This window comes from Salvelinus sp. IW2-2015, linkage group LG15 (genome assembly GCF_002910315.2).
Source record: "Salvelinus sp. IW2-2015 linkage group LG15, ASM291031v2, whole genome shotgun sequence".
In the NCBI taxonomy this organism is placed as follows: Eukaryota; Metazoa; Chordata; class Actinopteri; order Salmoniformes; family Salmonidae; genus Salvelinus; species Salvelinus sp. IW2-2015.
Window position 1 is genome coordinate 58317589 of NC_036855.1, and position 16919 is coordinate 58334507.

Below are 16919 nucleotides of genomic sequence, written 5' to 3' on the forward strand. Positions count from 1 at the left end.
TCTCTCTGCTTTTCACTCTGTTTTTCTGTCGTCTCTCTCTATGTCTCTCTCTTCCTCTCTCTACCCCTCGTCCTTCAGACTGTAGTTGTGCCTCTCTGCTCACTTTGTTCAGCGACTTGTTCCTGGTTTCTCTGGTACAGTCCCCATTTTTTTGTTCTTTTTTCCATCTTTGGGCTGGGTGTCACCTACCAGTTGCTGTCCCTGCCACTACATTGTCCTGTGTGTCCACCTGTGCGGGGCTGCGGTCCTGGTCTGTAATGTGTCCTGGCTTCTGTGCATTGCATATCACACACTCATCTGATGTCATCTAGGTTTTGTGTGCAGTTTGTGCGGTTCCAAGTCTAACTGGGGGAAGCAAGCAGCCATCTTTAAAATAATATTGAGCAATACCCTTGACCCTATTGCCAATCCTCACCTCCTCTGTGTTGTTCCATCAACCAAAAACTCAAAAGTATGTTCAGCTGTTGACCTTGTTCAGCATATGCGTAGTATCTCCAGCCGCCAGTACAGCTCTGACCAAAACTTTGCGTTTGTTTACATGCCGTGTGTGTGTTTCAGGGATGGGTAAAGGACAGCACCGCATGCCCACCAAAGATGAGCTTGTGCAGCGCTACAACCGTATGAATACCGTCCACAGGTTGCAGTGTCTTGATTGGTGAGAGAGACTCAATACACGTAGGACTTACAACCATTTGCCCTTGTTGATACGGTGGCGAGCATTACATCATGCTCTGACTGACTGCTTCCACCAGAGCCGTCCTATCCAGTCAACGGTTTCTCCCAGAGCCGGAATCTAAAACTGCATTGCCCTTTGTGAAGGTAAATTACTGTACCACATGAAATGTATAGACTAGGCTTGGTCAATTTTGAGCCGTTTTCTTGGTCAGTGGGGGGTGGTGTGTTGGTTTTGTTAACGATGACCCCTTTCCATGTCTCGCTGTCTGCTGACTCAGTGATCACGTCCAAGGACCTGCAGACGACGCAACATCTGGGTGTGTCCTGTGTCCGACCACGTCTGCACGCGCTTCTTCTTCGTGTGAGTTAACCCTCGTCCTGACTCTTATCGTTCCCCTAGAAATGCCGTGTGACAACGTTGTTCCGTCTGTTGCCTGTAAAGTTGTTATTGCGTTTCTGTAAGACGTTCCACAACCAGTGTAACAAAATGCACGGAAACAATAGAAACGGACGCCACAGCACAGACAGCAGAACATACCAGTCACATCGTTTCATTCGAATGTGAACGGCCACCCTGTGTGTGCAGGTACGAGGACGGCCAGGTGGGAGTGCCAACATCAACACCAGGAGCCCAAGGTGCAGAGGAGATAATGCGTGTGAATCGGCACCCAGATCTCTCAGCTAATTGGAGGCTCCCCGGTAGGCCCTTGGAGGAACAGGTCTGTAGCTGCAGATAGACCGACAGACAGAACTATAGACATATATGCACAGACAGACATTTCAGGGAAACACCAAACTCAGACCAGATGAGGGAGGTTGATTGATCTGTACGCCTCAATATCTACAGTCCTTTTCCCTCACTTTTTTATTCCTCTGCTTTCCATTCTCCCTGTGTGCTGGCTAGCATGTGTCAAACAGTTCCACTCTGATGCTCCAGTAGAGCCACACCCGTGGGCTAGATTAGGAAGCTGGAGAACACAGGATATGAATGAAGGAAACCTTAGCTGCACATGGTTTGCACACACACACACACACTCTGAGCTGAAGCGCAAGGCGCTCATACACACACACACACAACCACACACACATACACCACACACCACACACACACACACCACACACACACCACACACAAACACACACACACACACACTTTCCTTTCAGCCCCTAGCTCTCTCATGTTCGCCCTGAAGCCACTGTCAGTCTACATCCCACTCTTCTTTTTTCAGCTGCAAAGTGTGAGAATCCTTTGGACTATGTATTCTATATTCAATCCAGTTCTCATTGTGCGATACCTAGAAGAAGAAAAGAGATCATGTTTTTGTTTATTACGTCCCCCTGTGGGTGTGAATGATGGATTCTACATGCAATATAGAAGGTCGTTATTTTATTGTGTTGTAGTTGTTAGGCATTATGCTCAGGCTGCATCCGTTTATTTCCCTATTCTTTGACTAATGACATAAATTAAGCGGAGCCAAGATGCAAACTATCTCCCGGGTCAAAGCACTGTTCTACCATTGCCTCATCATGTAGTGGGTCAGTTTGTCTGTCAGATTAGCACAGACAGAGACCTGAAGGCCCTCTGGTTTGAGTAACATGATGTATGTTAACAGGAGAATCCAATCACTAGCTAAGTATTGTAATACCAGTCTGTAGGAGAGACTTAGTCACAGACAGGACGACACCACAGCCTGCTCCCCTTGATAGACTAAAGGCTTTCTTTCTTCTCCTTGAACGTTTCATTTAGGGAAATTAGGACCGGAGAGTCAAAATGATGACACAAGAATACTGGTGCCCTCTAGACTGCTGAATCTGAGAGGCATTGATGCAAAACCCATAGCAACACTCTTCTTCTCGAGAAAGCGCACTGACAAGAGGACTGTTCTGCCATGGCCATAGCACTTATCTTGTGGACTCTGACTCCATAAAGTACAGTCACATCCACTCTGAGAGACTAGGGCAGTGACCCCAGTGAATCCATCCGTACAGACCACGACCCCTCCCCTACTCTGAGGAGAATTTAACGCATGGGAGATATTAGTATGGGCCCTACCCACAGGAACACTGGATGTTGTTCAAGTGCTTTTACTTACATTATTTATTGGTTCACCTTGGAGGAACGGCAACCGCTGTGTATAATTTACTCGTTTATCAATTAGTGTATGTATGTGGTGGGTTATTCATATTTTCTGTGCTATAGTACATTATACTGGACATTGCACTTATTCAAACATTTGCTTAGCCCAAGATAAAATGTATGTTCTCTGTCTCTCTGTCTCTCTCTCTCTCTCTCTCTCTCTCTCTCTCTCTCTCTCTCGTCTCCTTCTCTCTCTGTTCTCTCTCGTCTCTCTGTCTCTCTCTTCTCTCTCTCTCTCTCTCTCGTCTCTCTCTCTCTCTCTCTCTTTCTCTCTCTTCTCTCTCTCTTCTCTCTCTCTCTCTCTCCTCTCTCTCCCTCGTCTCTCTCCTCACTCTCTCTCTCTCTCTCTGTCTCTCTCTCCTCTCTCTCTCCTCTCTGTCTCCTCTGTCGCTCTCTGTCTCTCTCTCTCTCTCTCTCCTCTCTCTCTGTCTCTCTCTCTCTCTCTCTCTCTCTGTCTCTCTCTCTCTCTCTCTCTCTCTCTCTCTCTCTCTCTCTCTCTCAGACTGTCTCAAGGTCTACCTGTCTAGTGTGTAGAAAGACAGGGAACCACCGAAAGATTTATATTTGGAGTAAAAGTAAACAAAATAACTAAAATGTCCCTTATGGTAAAATGTCTTCACTAGGACATACATACATAGTGGCGTTGGTGTTGAACAACAACAACAAGAGTGTATTGAACATGTGAATATGGACCAGAGAAGGAGAAATGTACTGTTGGGAGAGAAATGGCTCTATCTGCACATGTCAAATATTGTTTGTAGAAATGGAAAGACTGTGGGAAACACCTTACAAAGCCTTCAGTATCCAGTGTTCCTTCTAGCTGCAGTATGTAGGGCCCGTTGACAGCTGATACCTATTGTCCCCCCCCCCCCCATGAAGAGTGACTGTATTCAGATCCCTATCTGTTCTTGTCCTTCTCTGTCAGTGGTGTGTTCATGATGGTGACGACGATGGAAAGATATGATGAAAGGAATGAATAAAGATTTTGCACAATTTTAATAATGGTCTCCTTTTCTTTTCGTAATGTTTAGAGAGTCGTTGATTGCGTTGTGGAACGGAAATGGTGTTGTTACCATACGACGTTACATGAAAATATGCACTGGTGTCTCGTAGACTGCAGGGGGCATCCTCGCCCCGTGTGACTACCCAGACGTGATTACCGTCCACCATGCCAACTGTTGTAGCAGTGTGTCTCACTACCGTGACGATCAATGGCAGTTTTATTAAACATCTAACTTCATCAATTAAAAATAACATTTTTAAGCTATAGCCATTGTGGTGTACAGGTGCATCGTGGTGATGCCAATAATTGTGGGGTTTGTGAGGTTTTTGGGTTTGGTCAGACGAATGCATTAACAGGAGACCTGTTTGTTGTGCGTGGTGTTGGTAGGTAGGTGCTCCATATGGTGTCAGCAGGGAGCACTTTTCCCTCGTAGAGAGGGGTTGTTAAGACCTGTTCTCCAGCCAAATTCCCACTCTGACTCTCTAAATCTGACCGTAGAAAACTCTCCTCTGAAACTGACTGAGCCCAGCTCTAATATGATGGGTGTTTTGGCACCAAAATGGCTGCTGTGTTTCACAAGTGGTGAATGTGGAGAGAGAGAGCATTGAAGTACTACAGTGAAGTACTTACAGACCCTTGAAAGGCACTTAATGTGTGTATTTGCGGGCACAGTAATTGAGCCCCTCCCTTTCATATTGACCCATTTGACAGGCGCTGTGTTTGAGTGAAATGTCTTTATTTCTGTGACTGGCAGATGATGTGTATGGTTCCCATGCTGCTGTGATCTTACACATGCTGCGTCACGTTGGACACAGGCCCTGGGTTTGGCTCATCCCCTCAGCAGTACGGCCAGTTGGCTGTTAGCTCAGAGCCCAGAGTGTGGACTGTGCTGGCCTGCTGTAATACAACAACCGTCCACTGTGGGGAGCTCTGGTGTCGCTCACCTCAGAACCCTCTCTCTTCCTCTGTCCCTCTACCTCTCTCTCCCTACCTGCCAGAGACACACATACTCACACAGACATACACACACACACATGCACACACACATGCACACACACACACACACATCATATCACACAGACGCTGGTTGTTTAGTTTAGTGGGATAAAAAGGCGGTGACGTGAGCCGTGAGGGCAGGCAGAGGGATAGCAGAGGTGTCTGGCCTTCTCGGAGGCGTCGTCGGCATGGTCAGCTCTCTGCCTCTCTCTCCCATACCTGTGTAATCAGTGTGACCGTTTGATTCCCGGACAAAAGGAGCAATTAAGGGGAGGTGTTTAATCACCACATTTTTATTGAGCTCAGGGGCTCTTTGTTTGCAGCTCCAGCCCCGTGTCTGGAGTGGCGACAGACAGAGGAGTGACAGAGGAGGTTGCCAGTTTAACAGGGAGCTAAGGGTTTCCTCCCAGTCAGACTCTATATGTCTACGCTGCCTGCACTCCTGGTGCAAGGGGGACAATGGACACACACACACACACACACACACACACACACACACACACATATACACACACGCAGATTCAGATTTGTTAATAGTCACATGTACAGGGTTGCAGGTGTGATTGCAGGGTAAAGTGCAATCACACACACACACACACACACACACACACAAGCTCTGGGATAGATCAGCAGCTCTAACGCAATAAAGACCAGCCCAAAGACACTGCATTATTGGGGCGGCAGGTAGCCTAGTGGTTAGAGCGTTGGACTTGTAACCGAAAGGTTGCAAGATTGAATCCCCAAGCGGACAAAGTAAAAATCTGTCGTTCTGCTCCTGAACAAGGCAGTTAACCTACTGTTCCTAGGCCGTCATTGAAAATAGGAATTTGTTCTTAACTGACTTGCCTAGTTAAATAAAGGTTAAATAAAATTTAAAATGACACAAGGAGCAACCAGTACAGTAGAAACTGTAACAATGTTCAGATTGAATTGGTGGCCTTTACTTCGTAATTGCTGTGTGTGTGTGTGTGTGTGTGTGTGTGTGTGTGTGTGTGTGTGTGTGTGTGTGTGTGTGTGTGTGTGTGTGTGTGTGTGTGTGTGTGTGTGGATTTGAATGATTGTCTATTCCCCGAGGGGGAGTGTGAGGTGAGAAGGGGACATGTTGCTTTAAAATGTCACAAACTGGGAGTGAACAGCACCACTGTGCATATCGACCCAGAGAGAGAAGGGTGAGGGGGTGGGAAAGAGCACACCAGCTCTGCTCATAAAGCCAACAGCTGCGTGGGTAATGTTTTGTGACACACAGCCTCTCCGAGCCCTTCTGTTTCCACCCAGTGCCAGGAGACGCCATTTTCCGTTGTCACAAATGTCTCTGCCATTCACCCCCTAAGTCTTAATTATCACTTTGAGTTTTTGGCCACGTTTTGCACATGACGGTGTATGGATCCATGTGCATGCTGTATAATTCTACTCCGCCGTTTATTACAATCGGCAGCGCCGCCTCTTTAACACTGGCAGGCCTCTCCAGAAAAACACCAGGAACAAAAGACCAGGGCAATCTGGCAGCCACAGGGCTTTGACTACTGCCTCTGCCATGGCCCATCTCCTCCCCTCCCCTCTCTCTATTTCTATCCTCTGTCTGACTATCCTCCTCCTCTCTCTCTCTCGCTCTCTCTCTCTCTCTCTCTCTCCCCTCCCCCACATCGTCACTAATTTATCTGTTTTTATTTGCTCTTTCATTTATGAATTACATTTTTCATGGTTCAGAGAAATAGTTGAAATTGGCCCCTATCTTGAAGCAGAGAGGAGAGGAAAGAAGCTGATGTTGATTTTCCCTCCTCCTCCTCCTCCTCCTCCTCCTCCTCCTTCATGTAATTCATTTTGGATTAATTCTCCTGTCTTCTGAGACAATCCTAATTCTTTATTATTTCCACTTCACAGACTTAATGACATCCACACATCACATCCCCGGTCTGCTAACATCACACCCGGCAAACAGACAGACGCTAGCTAGCTTTCTCCTGATTGAACTACCCTCCATGTTAGCTGCTCCAACTCAGTAAGCCTCCAGGCTTCTGTCTGAGTGTGGAGAGAGACAGGACACCCAATGGAAGTCTGTTGTCTGTCAATGTGCCACCTCGGCCCCCTCACTTCATACTGTAGCGCTTGTAGAACCTCGAGAGAAATCAGAAAGCCATACGTTCCATTAACATGCCATTCACAAAAAGCATTGATTCATTTGTATTTTTCCCGATCTTCTTCATATAGTATTGCGCTGTATATCACTTTGTCCATCCCAACAGTCACTTGTCAATTCCTGTGGTATGAGAGCCTGCTCAATGACAGATAGACTCAAGGCGGGTGATCTTGCCTCTCCCTTCTCTCTCTCTCCGTATCTCTCTCGCTTTATATATCTCTCCCTCCTCTCCCTCCTCTGCCTCTCTCTCTCTCTCTCTCTCTGTCTCTCTCTCTCTCTCTCTCTTTCTATCTATCCCCTGGCCTTTCTTTCTACCTGTCTTTCTCAGCATCGTGCCTCTCTCTGTATGTCATGCTTATGTTCTCTCCTCTCTCTGTATGTCTGTCTCTGCTGTTTTACGATCCTCTCCGTATCGCTCTCCTTCTGTCTGTCTGTCATGCTTATGTTCTCTCCTCTCTCTGTGTGTCTGTCATGTTGACTTGCTCGGCGTGTCTCTCTGTCTTTCTCTGGTGACTGCAGCGCGCTGAAGGCTGACCCTCTGAACTAGTTTCCAAATAAAGCTGTGCATATTGCGGGTCCCAGCCTCCACCTCGTTTCTCCTTTGCCCTCCACAATCTCCCTTCCCGAAATCCCCATCAGCGGGCAGGAATTTCCCCTGAGCTCCTGTTCCTGACACTCCGGGGAGACAATGGAAAATGTGTTGTCTGGTCCCTCCCCATAGCACTCCCAAATTCAATTACCCTCCTGTAATCTGACAGCTCCTTCATGACTTGTACTGAGAGAGGAAGTGTTTGTGGTGTGTGTGTGTGTGTGTGTGTGTGTGTGTGTGTGTGTGTGTGTGTGTGTGTGTGTTGTGTGGTGTGATAAGAGAGAGAGAAAGGAAAGAGAGAACACATTGTTTATCTTTGTTGATTGAATTTGGAATGTTTTGCCTAAAGAGCTTCAGTAGACATCATCTGCAAGCAAACCACTGTTACTCCCCAATTGCCATTCATCTCCCAATGACCTCAGGTTGTTGACAACATCATTCCAGCTAACAATTCTAGGGAGAGAAAACGTTTTTGTAATGTTACCCGTAATGTTCCTCTAATGTCTGATCGTCCAGTTTTCCGTTAGTTAGGGGAACATTCTATCTATGTTAGCAAAAACCTTCGGATAAACTTTTTTTGCATGTTTTGGCGTTAGAGTTGTCAAACAGAACATATCCAGAATGTGGTTACCATGCTCTCAGAATATACAATATTAATGTTCTAGACATGTTTCATGGGACGTTGCAAGAACATTCATATGTCCAGTTTTCTGAGGGTTAGGAGAATATATTCCATCAACCTCACACCAAACATGCACAGAACATGGTTGCCATGTTCTCAGAACAGATCTTAATGGTAGAGAGAGAAGGGATTGGCTTGGGAGAGAGAAAGAAGGATTTAACTATATTGCAGTGTAATTGTATTTATTTTTGTGACTTGCAAACATGCTGTAAGATGAAAAAGAGTTCTAGACAGATTAGGAGAGGATGTCGAGTCATTATTATTACTTGTTTGTCATTATAGCTAAGATTCAATGGTTGTTATTGGTAAGAGTGGAGAGGGGCTCTATCCGGGGGATTGGGTGACTGGAAAGGGCATCAGACACTTCTCTGAAGTGTGTGAAGGGCCTCCATGCATCCCACTTCATTCTTTCGGTGGACCCACTCTCCCCATGTAGACCCCCACCAGCCACTATACTCAAATGTAATTTACAAGGTAATACAAACTGACCACAGTACTAAAGTGTCAGTCTTCCTCCAATGTATGTACTGTACAATGTCATAATCCACAGTCTTTTGGTACATTAGAAGAGGAGTTGAAGCTTTAAAAGGCACAGCGCCTCAAAGTACTTTGCTTTATGTTTTTTTGTGTGTTCTCTTCTAAATGTCTGCTCAGCTCACACACTCTATACATGTTCTGTATATACTAACTTTGTATTTATACTATGACTCTCCCATTCCATGGAATGTCCACCTCCCTCAAATGACTTCTGCTAAAATGTTTTATCTGCTTCTTCAATTATAGACGGAACAGACAAGGTTAACTTTGATTCTACAGTATTGTAAAATCCAACTTATTACATGGAATGTGCACAAGCTTCATGATGGGGAAAAAATAGCATATGGTTCTTGAACATTTAAGGCCAGGCACCACAGGCAAACATTTTTATTTTGCTTCCAAACTTTCATCAAATGTACAAATAAATCGGCAATAATGTATATAAATACTTGATTTGTATAATTTTATCCCAACTCCGTCAACTACACCTACCATAAATGTCGTTCTTGATATCATGTTTCATGTAGACCGCTATTTTATTCAACCGCTATTTTATTCAACCGCTATTTTATTCAACCTCTATTTTTTAAAAGCTCCATGTTGAATCATATATCATTCAAAAGCTTGTTTTCCGGCGCGTATCGTTATCTAGTCCATACATGGCTATATTCTTTGTAGACGTGGTGCTTCATGTTGAATGATAAGTAACTTCCTGGCATCCAATTGGTTACTGGTATTTAAAGGCCCTTTCCGGCAACCTGATTGGTTAAAATGCCTTACCCGCCACGCAGCACTTCCTCGTTTGAAAATATCCCCCGCGAAGAATCAACGTAAAAATAGACAAAATTAGAACATTTCGAAGAATATACCTACAGAATGTGAATAAAAACAGGCGATCTCAGTTAGCCAATGCGAGAAAAGCAGTAAATGAAAGAAAAAATCTGTCTGATCCGCCGATCGTGAGGAGGTAGCCCGCAGCAGCGCGTTGAGACGCAAATTATTTGAGATGAAGATGACAACTATGTTAGCAGCGATCAACCAGACTGCAGCCAGATCAACAGTGGTTTTTATTCCACATGTCTCAAATAAACCAACATGTACATGATTGTATTTGCCCTAAATGTCTAAACACTGGACTTAAAATCACCATGGACTTCACCAACCAGTGAATCTGCAATTATGTCATGAATGTGCAGACTGTGAAGGTGATCGTGATGCATTTAGGAGTGTTGACACTTCCTTCAGGCTGCAGGAGTGCTCCAGGGAAGATGTGGCATTTTATATAAATGTGAGGATGGTTCTTCTAGCCCACGAACTTGGACTTGGTTATGCAGCTCTAAAGAAAATAAGCAAAGTCCTAGTGATTCCTTCCTTGCTTCTCAGCTCATATCAGAGACATGACAGGTAAATAAAAAGGGAGAGTAGCCCATTATTGTCAGGTGACTTGCTGTGTATAAATAATATTTATATTTCCTTTCTCCAGCAAATGTATTCAAAGTGAATTAAACAGAGTGATAGGAAAACAAGACTATACATTGAGACTGTAACATAGGCTTACAGTGTCATAGGGCTGTAGCCTACATGCTGATATGCTAATATTTAGTCCTGCAGTTATGTCTGTAATGTCGACAGACATAATAAGTACTTTCCCCCCCACTTTAGTTGCAGAGATTCAGAAAGGGCTACAGTCAATGTTCTGCACATTCAACAGTCATACAAAATCTTTGTATGTGATAAATTGAGCAAAGTGATATTTTACATTTTACATTTAAGTCATTTAGCAGACGCTCTTATCCAGAGCGACTTACAAGTTGGTGCATTCACCTTATGATGTCCAGTGGAACAACCACTTTACAATAGTGCATCTAACTCTAAGAGGGGGGGGGGGGGTAGAAGGATTACTTTATCCTATCCTAGGTTTCCCTAAAGAGGGTGGATTTCAGGTGTCTCCGGAAGGTGGTGATTGATTCCCGCTGACCTGGCGTCGTGGGGGAGTTTGTTCCACCATTGGGGTGCCAGAGCAGCGAACAGTTTTGACTGGGCTGAGCGGGAGCTGTACTTCCTCAGAGGTAGGGAGGCGAGCAGGCCAGAGGTGGATGAACGCAGTGCCCTTGTTTGGGTGTAGGATCAGAGCCTGAAGGTACGGAGGTGGCCGTTCCCCTCACAGCTCCGTAGGCAAGCACCATGGTCTTGTAGCGGATGCGAGCTTCAACTGGAAGCCAGTGGAGAGAGCGGAGGAGCGGGGTGACGTGAGAGAACTTGGGAAGGTTGAACACCAGACGGGCTGCGGCGTTCTGGATGAGTTGTAGGGGTTTAATCGCACAGGCAGGGAGCCCAGCCAACAGCGAGTTGCAGTAATCCAGACGGGGAGATGACAAGTGCCTGGATTAGGACCTGCGCCGCTTCCTGTGTGAGGCAGGGTCGTACTCTGTGAATGTTGTAGAGCATGAACCTACAGAACGGGTCCACGCCTTGATGTTGGTTGAGAACGACAGGGTGTTGTCCAGGATCACGCCAAGGTTCTTAGTGCTCTGGGAGGAGGACACAATGGAGTTGTCAAGCGTGATGGCAAGATCATGGAACGGGCAGTCCTTCCCCGGGAGGAAGGAGCAGCCTCGTCTTGCCGAGGTTCAGCTTGAGGTGGTGATCCGTCATCCACACTGATATGTCTGCCAGACATGCAGAGATGCGATTCGCCACCTGGTTATCAGAAGGGGGAAGGAGAAGATTAATTGTGTGTCGTCTGCATAGCAATGATAGGAGAGACCATGTGAGGATATGACAGAGCCAAGTGACTTGGTGTGTATAGCGAGAATAGGAGAGGGCCTAGAACAGAGCCCTGGGGGACACCAGTGGTGAGACACGTGGTGCGGAGACAGATTCTCGCCACGCCACCTGGTAGGAGCGACCTGTCAGGTAGGACGCAATCCAAGCGTGGGCCGCGCCGGAGATGCCCAACTCGGAGAGGGGGAGAGGAGGACTGATGGTCACCAGTATCAAAGGCAGCCGATAGGTCTAGAAGGATGAGAGCAGAGGAGAGAGAGTTAGCTTTAGCAGTGCGGAGCGCCTCCGTGACACAGAGAAGAGCAGTCTCAGTTGAATGACTAGTCTTGAAACCTGACTGATTTGGATCAAGAAGGTCATTCTGAGAGAGATAGCAGGAGAGCTGGCCAAGGACGGCACGTTCAAGAGTTTTGGAGAGAAAAGAAAGAAGGGATACTGGTCTGTAGTTGTTGACATCAGAGGGATCGAGTGAAGGTTTTTTCAGAAGGGGTGCAACTCTCGCTCTCTTGAAGGCGGAAGGGACGTAGCCAGCGTCAAGGATGAGTTGATGAGCGAGGTGAGGTAGGGGAGAAGGTCTCCGGAAATGGTCTGGAGAAGAGGAGGAGGGGATAGGGTCAAGCGGGCAGGTTGTTGGGCGGCCGGCCGTCACAAGACGCGAAATTTCATCTGGAGAGAGAGGGGAGAAAGAGGTCAAAGCACAGGGTAGGGCAGTGTGAGCAGAACCAGCGGTGTCGTTTGACTTAGCAAACGAGGATCGGATGTCGTCGACCTTCTTTTCAAAAATGGTTGACGAAGTCATCCGCAGAGAGAGGAGGGGGGGGGGGGAGGATTCAGGAGGGAGGAGAAGGTGGCAAAGAGCTTCCTAGGGTTAGAGGCAGATGCTTGGAATTTAGAGTGGGTAAAGTGGCTTTAGCAGCAGAGACAGAAGAAGGAGAATGTAGAGAGGAGGGATGAAAGGATGCCAGGTCTGCAGGGAGGCGAGTTTTCCTCCATTTCTGCTCGGCTGCCCGGGAGCCCTGTTCTGTGAGCTCGCAATGAGTCGTCGAGCCACGGAGCAGGAGGGGAGGACCGAGCCGGCCTGGAGGATAGGGGACATAGAGAGTCAAAGGATGCAGAAAGGGAGGAGAGGAGGGTTGAGGAGGCAGAATCAGGAGATAGGTTGGAGAAGGTTTGAGCAGAGGGAAGAGATGATAGGATGGAAGAGGAGAGAGTAGCGGGGGAGAGAGAACGAAGGTTGGGACGGCGCGATACCATCCGAGTAGGGGCAGTGTGGGAAGTGTTAGATGAGAGCGAGAGGGAAAAGGATACAAGGTAGTGGTCGGAGACTTGGAGGGGAGTTGCAATGAGATTAGTGGAAGAACAGCATCTAGTAAAGATGAGGTCAAGCGTATTGCCTGCCTTGTGAGTAGGGGAAAGGTGGGAGAGGTGAGGTCAAAAGAGGAGAGGAGTGGAAAGAAGGATGCAGAGAGGAATGAGTCAAAGGTAGACGTGGGGAGGTTAAAGTCACCCAGAACTGTGAGAGGTGAGCCATCCTCAGGAAAGGAGCTTATCAAGGCGTCAAGCTCATTGATGAACTCTCCAAGGGAACCCGGGGGGCGATAAATGATAAGGATGTTAAGCTTGAAAGGGCTGAACTGAGACAGCATGGAATTCAAAGGAGGCGATAGACAGATGGTCAGGGGAGAAAAGAGAGAATGTCCACTTGGGGAGATGAGGATCCCAGTGCCACCACCCCGCTGACCAAAGCTCTCGGGTGTGTCTGAGAACACGCGGGCAGACGAGGAGAGAGCAGTAGTAGTGCAGTGTTATCTGTGGTAATCCATGTTTCCGTCAGTGCCAAGAAGTCGAGGGACTGGAGGGAAGCATAGGCTGAGATGAACTCTGCCTTGTTGGCCGCAGATCGGCAGTTCCAGAGGCTGCCGGAAACCTGGAACTCCACGTGGGTCTGCGCGCTGGGACCACCAGGCAGCGGCCACGCGGTGTGAAGCGCTTGTGTGGTCTCTGTGCAGAGAGGAGAGAAGAGGATAGACAGACACATAGTTGACAGGCTACAGAAGAGGCTACGCTAATGCAAAGGAGATTGGAATGACAAGTGGAATACACGTCTCGAATGTTCAGAAAGTTAAACTTACGTTGCAAGAAATCTTATTGACTAAATGATACAGTGCTGCTGAAGTAGGCTAGCTAGCAGTGGCTGCCTTGTTGACTTAGTTTGAAAGGTGTAGCTGGCTAGGTAGCCTCGGTAACTGGCTAGGTAACCTCGACAATTACTCAAAACTACACAATTATCTTGACAGCAAAGACAACTATGTAGCTAGCTAACACTACACTAACCAAGTCGTTCCGTTGTAATGTAATAGTCTCTACAGTGCTGCTATTCGGTAGACGGTAGACGGTGGCTAGCTGGCTAGCTGCTGGCTCGTAGCAGTGTTTCCTACGTTAAGAGGGACGACAAATAGCTGGCTAGCTAACCTCGGTAAATTACGATAATTACTCTAAACTAAACTACACACTCTAAACTACACAATTATCTTGGATACGAAGACAGCAAAGACAACTATGTAGCTAGCTAACACTACGCTAATCACAGTCGTCGTCTGTGAATGTAATAGTTTCTACAGTGGTGCTATTCGGTAGACGTTGGTAGCGCAGCCTGGGCTTAGCTGCTGGCTAGCTAGCAGTGTTTCCTACGTTAAGAGGGACGACAAATAGCTGGCTAGCTAACCTCGGTAAATTACGAAGACAGCAAAGACAACTATGTAGCTAGCTAACACTACACTAATCAAGTCGTTCCGTTGAATGTAATAGTTTCTACAGTGCTGCTATTCGGTAGACGGTGGACGTTGGCTAGCTGGCTAGCTGCTGGCCAGATAGCAGTGTTGACTACGTTAGGACGACGAATTACGATAATTACGATAATTACGATAATTACGATAAACTACACAATTATCTTTGATACAAAGACGGCTATGTAGCTAGCTAAAAAGAATTGCTAAGATCAGACAAATCAAACCGTTGTACTATAATGAAATGTAATGAAAAGTAATACTACCAGCGGTGCGAAGTGCGAAATGCGACCACTCGCTCCAATATGCTGACCGATCACTGATATGAGAATTTGCCCAAAACTGCATATTTTCCCAAAAGACCAGTATTCAAAGCATATGCTCTATTGCTTGAAACAAATGTATTAAACGTGCTAATGTATTTGTAAAATGTATATTTTATGTTTATTTGTCAGTTTAGAAGTGATATGTGAATAAGAGTTTAATTAATGTGACATACTGTAAATGGTCATATTTATGGAAAGTACATTTTAATTGCATTAGCCTATCATTATCATTATTATTTTAGCAGGCGAGCTAAATCATACATTCAATAACATTGACAGACGCAGTAATAAAAAATAAGAATTCAAGGAGCCTCCAAAGAGGCTTAAAAATGTAATCTCTACAAATAATCTACAGGACACCTGGAGATTACTATTCCCAACTACAAAAGACTACTCCTTTTTTCTCTCAAAGTAAGAAAATATATTTAAAAAATTTACTACATTTTTATTTAAAAAAATATACTCAACAATTTACTGGGTTAAGAAATCCATGACATATCAGTGATATCAGATCATTCTCTGTTATCATGCTTAATTACACTAATAGAAAATACACCTAGCAACAGAATATGGAGAATGAACAGAGCGCATCTTGAAGACCCAAAATGTATTAAATACCTAAATGAAAAACAAAAACCTTTACCATTACAAATGTAGACACAGGATAGAGAAAGCTGGCCCCGATATAATTAGGGGAATGATAATCTCATACACGGCAAACGTTTAATCTGAGTTAGAAATTAAAAAGCCCATAAAAAAATCTTTACAAGGTTAAGAATAAAATAAAATGTCTGAATTTAAGCAGGAATATGATACTTTACTTTTGAAGAGAGCCAACAACTACAGGTTAAACTCAAATAAAGCATACTACTTAATGGCAAAAAACCTGGTAAGCATCTCGCAACCCTCACAAAACGAATACACGCCAAACCAGTTATAATCCTAAAAGATACAGATGCGTTAATTAGAAACAACAGGATTATATGAAAATCTCTATAAATCAGAATTAAACAACAGTGGAACTGATCCTACAGCCTTCTTAGACTCAACTGAAGCAATTATCAGCAGACATATTAGATATACGAAATATTAAGAAGGCTTTCCCATAGAATTGTATTTAACATATTGGGACAAAGTAGAGCCCCTATTTAGATTTTTTTGCAAATGTATTAAGAATAAAAACTGAAATATCACATTTACATAAGAATTTAATATTGAACTAAAATATCACATTTACATAAGAATTCAGACCCTTTACTCAGTACTTTGTTGAAGCACCTTTAGCAGCGATTACAGCCTCGAGTCTTCTTGGGTATGACGCTACAAGCTTGGCACACCTGTATTTTGTGAGTTTCTCCCATTCTTCTCTGCAGATCCTCTCAAGCTCTGTCAGGTTGGATGGGGAGCGTCACTGCACAGCTATTTTCAGGTCTCTCCAGAGATGTTCGATCGGGTTCAAGTCCAGGCTCTGGCTGGGCCACTCAAGGACATTCATAGACTTGTCCCGAAGCCACTCCTGCGTTGTCTTGTCTGTGTGCTTAGGGTCGTTGTTCTGTTGGAAGGTGAACCTTCGCCCCAGACTGAGGTCCTGAATTGAATTTATTTTTGGTAACAGACATATACAACAAAATGTACAATGTGGACCCAGAGGATATCACTTGAAGGTATTAATTAAAACGCTTGTTCCCAAAGTGGTCCTCGATGGTAAAGTGGTCCTGAGGGCTCTGGAGCAGGTGTTCATCAAGGATCTCTCTGTACTTTTCTCCGTTTATCTTTCCCTCGATCCTGACTATTCTCCCAGTGCCTGCCGCTGAATAACATACCCACAGCATGATGCTGCCACCACCATGCTTCACCGTAGGGATGGTGTCACGTTTCCTCCAGACTTGACGCTTGGCATTCAGACCAAAGACTTCAATCTTGGTTTCATCAGACCAGAGAATCTTGTTTCTCATGGTCTGAGATTCCTTTGGGTGCCTTTTGGCAAAGTCCACCCTGGTTGTCATGTGCCTTTTACTGAGGAGTGGCTTCCGTCTGACCACTCTACCATAAAGGCCTGATTGGTAGAGTGCTGCAGAGATGGTTGTTCTTCTGGAAGGTTCTCCTATCTCCACAGAGCAACTCTGGAGCTCTGTAAAAGTGACCATCGGGTTCTTGGTCACCTCTCTGACCAAGGCCCTTCTCCCCCAATTACTCAGTTTGGCCGGGAGGCCAGCCCTAGAAAGAATCTTGGTGATTCCAAACTTCTTCTTTTTAAGAATGATGGA